Source organism: Leopardus geoffroyi, chromosome E2 (genome assembly GCF_018350155.1).
Source record: "Leopardus geoffroyi isolate Oge1 chromosome E2, O.geoffroyi_Oge1_pat1.0, whole genome shotgun sequence".
NCBI lineage: Eukaryota > Metazoa > Chordata > Mammalia > Carnivora > Felidae > Leopardus > Leopardus geoffroyi.
The window spans coordinates 3,589,339-3,595,338 of record NC_059335.1 but is presented as its reverse complement, the minus strand read 5'-3'; positions in this window follow the sequence as shown (position 1 = coordinate 3,595,338).

The window sequence follows — 6,000 nt, the reverse complement described above, 5'->3', positions numbered from 1 at the left end:
GCTCTGCACTAGGTCGATTTAGCTAAGCATGAATGAAATTTCCTTGAATTTTCTTACCTCTGTGGTTCTGGGTCAGAGATGACAACAGAAATTGACACAAGACATAGAAGGTGGAAGTGACCCTCAGGTGGTGAGTGTGGGCAGTGCAGTGTCTGTCATGGTGCAGCTCACAGATGTTTTATGGGATCTGCTGGCTCACCCATGGGTGTGAGCCCACCTTCACGCCCCCTGGCACCTGCACCAGCACTACTGAAGGTCTATAGTGAAGAGCACCATGCATATCATTGAAGTGGGAGGTGGTGATAGACAAATTGACACTGATTTTCTTGAGGGTTCCAGTGTGCTCATGATCTGCCACACTCCACATGCAGCTTTTCCTGTCAACACCCATCCTGGCTGACCTTCAGTAGCATTAGAGTGATACCAGATGCATCTGCAACCACAACTACATACGTTCTAATTGTTGCCATAAAGCCCTGTGTCCCACATCTCTCTCGGTAGTCCTCGTGTTCTGATGGAATCCTAACTGGAAAAGGCTTAGATCTACTGTATGATCACATGGATGACTACAAAACTGGGGGCAATAATCCAAGCTACCACCATTTTTGTGAGGACTAAATGCAGACCTGCTTCATGTAATCTACCTGTCTAGAATGAAATGAAAACTCCTAAAAGATTGATTATAAATTATTTGAGGTTCTTTGCAAAGATAGCATCATGGAGGAATAATAGAAGATTAAAAAAATTTTTTTGATGTTTATTCACTTTTGAGAGAGAGAGAGACAGAGTATGAGTGGAGGAGGGGCAGAGAGAGAGGGAGACACAGAATCCAGAGAAGGCGCTAGGCTCTGAGCTGTCAGCACAGAGCCTGACATGGGGCTTGAACCCACGAGTCGTGAGATCATGACCTGAGCTGAAGTTGGACGCCCAACCAACTGAGCCACCCAGGCACCTCATGGAGAAGATTTTAAATCACCCCTACATATTTGTCTAGGAGAAAAGATGACCTAGCTAGTCAAGGAGGTTCAGTCAGCGAGAACACTCAAGAACAAAGGTATAACTTAACCTAATGTAAGTATCTTGTTTACGTTCAAAATCAACACCCATGGATAAATCAGTGTTGACATTGTGTTGGGAAGAGACAGAAGCAGAGTGTGAAGGGGAAATAACGATTATGCTACTGCCTGTCTAGAAAGTTCTTTTGGGGACCATTTACATACCTCATTATTGTAGCTCTTCAGGAACTCATTGCTCCCCCTTTGTATCTTTGTATATATATCTTTGTATATGAAGAAGGGAATGCAGAATTAAGAAGCAAGGGCCATGAGTTCATGGTATCTCAAAGCAGGGCTTTGCCTACAAATTATTTATTTCTTGTTCTTTATCTTGTGATTTTCTTACCCCTTGAATTGTATAGAAATATATAGAAATATTTAAATGTTGATATGGGATTTGGGAATAGGAAATAGGAATCAGATTAGACTGAGTGTAGTTTGAAGTTCAGATGATTAACATCTTTGTGATGTCAGGCAATTCTGCAAGTCTCCTTTCCACCAAGGGGGGAAGAGAAAGAGGATATGGATTGTATTTTCTCCCTGTTGGGAGTGGGGTCACTCAAACTTCCTTGGGGTCTGTGTCACTTGCCAGAGAAAAGTCTGTTCCTCATAAGAGCAGCACTGCTGAGGCCAGGGGGTCTCTGGGATGTAGGCACGTGTCTGTGGTTCTTCCCATCCTACTCTATCTTGGTGACTGGGAGAGAAGGGTCAGGGTACAAATGAAGTCTACAGGAGTGAAGCAAAATAAATTTACCCCCTTGTGTTTTCTGTCAGGAGGATGTTTGCCAACATCTTATCTCATCTGAGGAATGTGGGGAAATGTTTATCTTTAAACAGGAACGTGCGTGCCTTTCTTCTACATACTGTTTAAATCCATTACAAGTACTAACTCACTTAAAATACTCTTCTCCTGGGGCGCCTGGGCGGCTCAGTTGGTTGAGCATCTGACTTCGGTTCAGGTCATGATCTCATGGTTCAGTTCGTGAGTTCGAGCGCTACATGGGCTCACTGCTGTCAATGCAGAGCCCTCTTCGGATCCTCTGTCCCTCTATCTCATGGCTCATCCTCTCTCTCTCTCTCTCTCTCTCTCTCTCTCTCAAAAGTAAGTAATAAAAGGGGCACCTGGGTGGTACAGTCGGTTAAGTGTCTGACTCTTGATCTCAGCTTAGGTCATGATCTCACGGTTCATGAGTTCCAGCCCTGCATCAGGCTCTGTGCTGATGGCATGGAGCCTGCTTGGGATTCTGTCTCTCTTTCTCTCTGCTCCTCCCCTGCAAAGTAAATAAATAAACTTTAAATAAATACATAAATGCATAAATAAAATACTCTTGTCCTATGAGGCAGGTGCTATTGTTATCACCATCTTACAAATAAGGAAACTGAGACACAGACGTTAGGTAACTCAACTGACTTTGCAGTCTAGAAGGGTTCAAAGGGTTGAATGGCCCTCTGTGTACTGTGACCTGGAAGTCAGCTCTTGGGTTGATTCTTATATCTGAGGGTTCATTGCTTACCTCCTCTTACTAAAGGACTCTTGATAGATGTATATCAAGAGACTCAGAGAAGTAACCAAATGCTGGAAGACCAACCCTTTTGATCCCTTGACCCTCCTCCTTTTTAAAACCAGAGGTCACTTTCCTGTCCTTGGGTCTAGACCTAACCCATATGATGGCCACTAGCCACTTGTGGCTATTAAACACCAGAAATGTACATGATCTAAACTGAAATGTGCTATGAGTGTGAAGTGCAGACCAGATTTCAGAGCTTTAGAACAAAATGTTGAATGTAAAATATCCCAATTATTATATCCCAGTAGCCAATTACATTGACTACATGTTGAAATAATATTTTGGATATATTGGAAAATTAATATTGTAAATATTGTAAAAATTAATTTCACCTCATTCTTTTTCCTTGTTTTATTTAAAAAAGCTTTTTTAGGGGTGCCTGGGTGGCTCAGTCGGTTAAGCGTCCGACTTCAGCTCAGGTCACGATCTCGCGGTCCGTGAGTTCGAGTCCCGCATCGGGCTCTGGGCTGATGGCTCAGAGCCTGGAGCCTGCTTCTGATTCTATGTCTCCCTCTCTCTCTGCCCCTCCCCCGTTCATGCTCTGTCTCTCTCTGTCTCAAAAATAAATAAACGTTAAAAAAAATTAAAAAATAAAAAAGCTTTTTTAATGTTTTACTTATATTTAAGAGAGAGAGCGAGAGACAGAATGTGAGCAGGCAAGGGGCAGAGAGAGATGGAAACAGAATCGAAGCAGGCTCCAGGCTCTGAGTTGTCAACACAGAGCCTGATGTGGGGCTCGAACCCACAAACGTTGAGATCATGACCTGAGGTGAAGTCGGACGCTTAACTGACTGAGCCACCCAGGTGCCCCGGTTCTTTTTCCTTTTTTAATGTGTCTATTAGAAAATTTAAAATTATACACATGGCTTATGTTGCATGTGTATTATATTATTTATTGTATTAAAATATTTTAACGTATTCTATTTAGTATATCATATATTGGTCTGGAGACTCTTCAGGCTTGAGCAGATAGATGAGAAAGTGAGATGTAGATATATATTCGTTCGAAAACAAAAACTTTGAACTCCAAAATTTTGAAATCATAATTACATATCTACAAAAATTAACATTGTCAGTGTAAAACTGATGAACTTGGCTATTGATGTACCTCTTGTATTTAACGTGCCACTTGTATTTAACATGAAATGTGGGTAGGTTTTAAAATACCTGGTGTGACAGGAAGGGGCGGCCATTCACAGCTGAAGGCTCTAAGCAGATCTTCTCAAGATTGGCTGCAATTACAATCATCTGGGGATCTTTCAAGAAGCCCGAAGTTTGGGCAGCCCCGATCCGATTCATAAATCAGAATCTCTGGGAACTTGATACTTTGAAATGATGCCCAGGGAGGTGGGTTATGCATGCGGTTGAGATCGAGGAACTCTGGTCTAGGAGAAAATGACACTCACACTGAGGAAATGGCCACCTCTCAGTAACTGTGGTGGATGCAGCAAGTTCTCTGCAATGGGATTGGGTCCCAAGGTCCAATCACAGAGCTCAGGGCAGAAGGAGAAACTCTTTTAATAGGAGGGCTTCTGTACCCGCAGCACTCACCGTGGGAGAGGAGTTCCTGGTGTTGGAAAGGTGAGTAACACCCCTGCCTCCTACTTTATTCCACTGTTACATCTCTACAATAAAAATTCCTCCTCCCTTTCTTTGAATGTTTGGATGTCACCCCTCTGAAGGGTTATTGAGATTTCAAGTGAAACTCCTCTTTGTGCAAAAGTTTCTCTCTCCTTGGTTGAGTTTCTACAAGTAGCATTCTATAGCCATATCCCCGAGAATATCATGCATGTTTTTATTCATTACACTCTAGATGCTTATCTTACTATTCTTCTGAAATTGATTTTCTTAAGATCTTGTCTGCTAAACGCAAAGGATTTTTTTTTTTTTTTTTGGTCCCTTTCTGACAAGTCCCCGAAATGTCGCTGAATCATTTTTCTATTAAATACGTCCTCCTACAAATAAAATGCATGCTAATTAGAGACTGAGAGTTCAAGAGGCTCAACAAGAATCCCCCACTGCGTTGCAATGTAAATGCAACCACTGAATGTTTAGGTATATATATCCTATTTCCATATAAGATTCTCTTCGCTGCTGTAATTTTAAACAAAATCGCAAGTTTAACTTTTCTCTTTTCCGCTGTAATTATACAGTGAGTATTGTATAATAGTCACCAGCCTTGAAAACCCATCAGGTGTTGACACACTTTGCTTAATCTATCTGTTGGCTTAAGAGAATGCTTTCTTCTGTATTTAACCAGTTGACTTTATTCTTCTGCCTGGTCCTCATTTTTTCTGTGTAATTACTGGCGACTTTAGAGTGGCATATACTTGAATCAACTAGCAGAGGAATTGAGATCACAGGTTCTGGGATAAGACTGCTTTGAGTAGAATATTGGTTTCAACACTTCACAGCTGGGTGAGAACTGGCCATCACTCAACCTCTGTAAATTTCCATTCTCCACGTTTTAAAGGATCATTTTACACAATGACCCCGTCCAACTCTTTCAAAGGGACTAAATTATATGTTGAACACCTGACCTGACTAGCATATAAATGGCACTTGGTGGGGCACATTGCCACCATCTCTTTAAAAAAAAAAAAAAGACACATGAAATCTGCTGGTAAATATAACCTGAAGTCAAATTTGAGGAGATCGTAGGGCCAAGAAGGACTCTACAAACTAAGGTGGGAGGAGGGGGGAGGGAATCAAGGTGTTGAAGATCTTGAGTGAGCAGTGGCTCTCTGCCTTCAGAGGGAGGAAGGTAGATGGGGAGGCAGGATCACAGCTGCATATTAATATGAGAAGAAACACTAGAAAAAATGTCCTTTTTCTTAAGCTGGCATAAAACTTTAGGCACTCATAAATACCTTAAAATGTTATGTAGCTTTTCCCTTCCATTTAGGTCTTTGGTCTGTTCTGAGTTAGTTTTTGTACATAATGTGTGACTATTTGTGGGAATCTTCCAAACAGGCAAATCCTTGGGGACAGGGAGCAGACTGGTGGTCACCAGAGGGCTGTAGGGAGGGGCATTTGGGGAGTGGGGTTTCCTTTTAGGGAGATGAAGATGTCTGGAACTAACCCGAGGTGGTGGTTGCACACTTGAATGTATCAAATGCCACTGAACTGTTCCCTGAAAATGGTTCATGGTTAATTTTATGTTACATTAATTTTACCTTAAGAAAAATGAAATATATATATGCATGCTTACATGAGGAAAAAAAAATGTCGGTCAACAGGATTTGTTTGAAACCCAATATAAACAGAACTACTAGGCATATGTTGGAGCAGGTTTGGTGCATGTGGAAGCTGGGACGAGTCTCCTGGCTTTGAGGTTTGGGGATGCTTCAGATGACCTTATCCCTCACACCACAGTC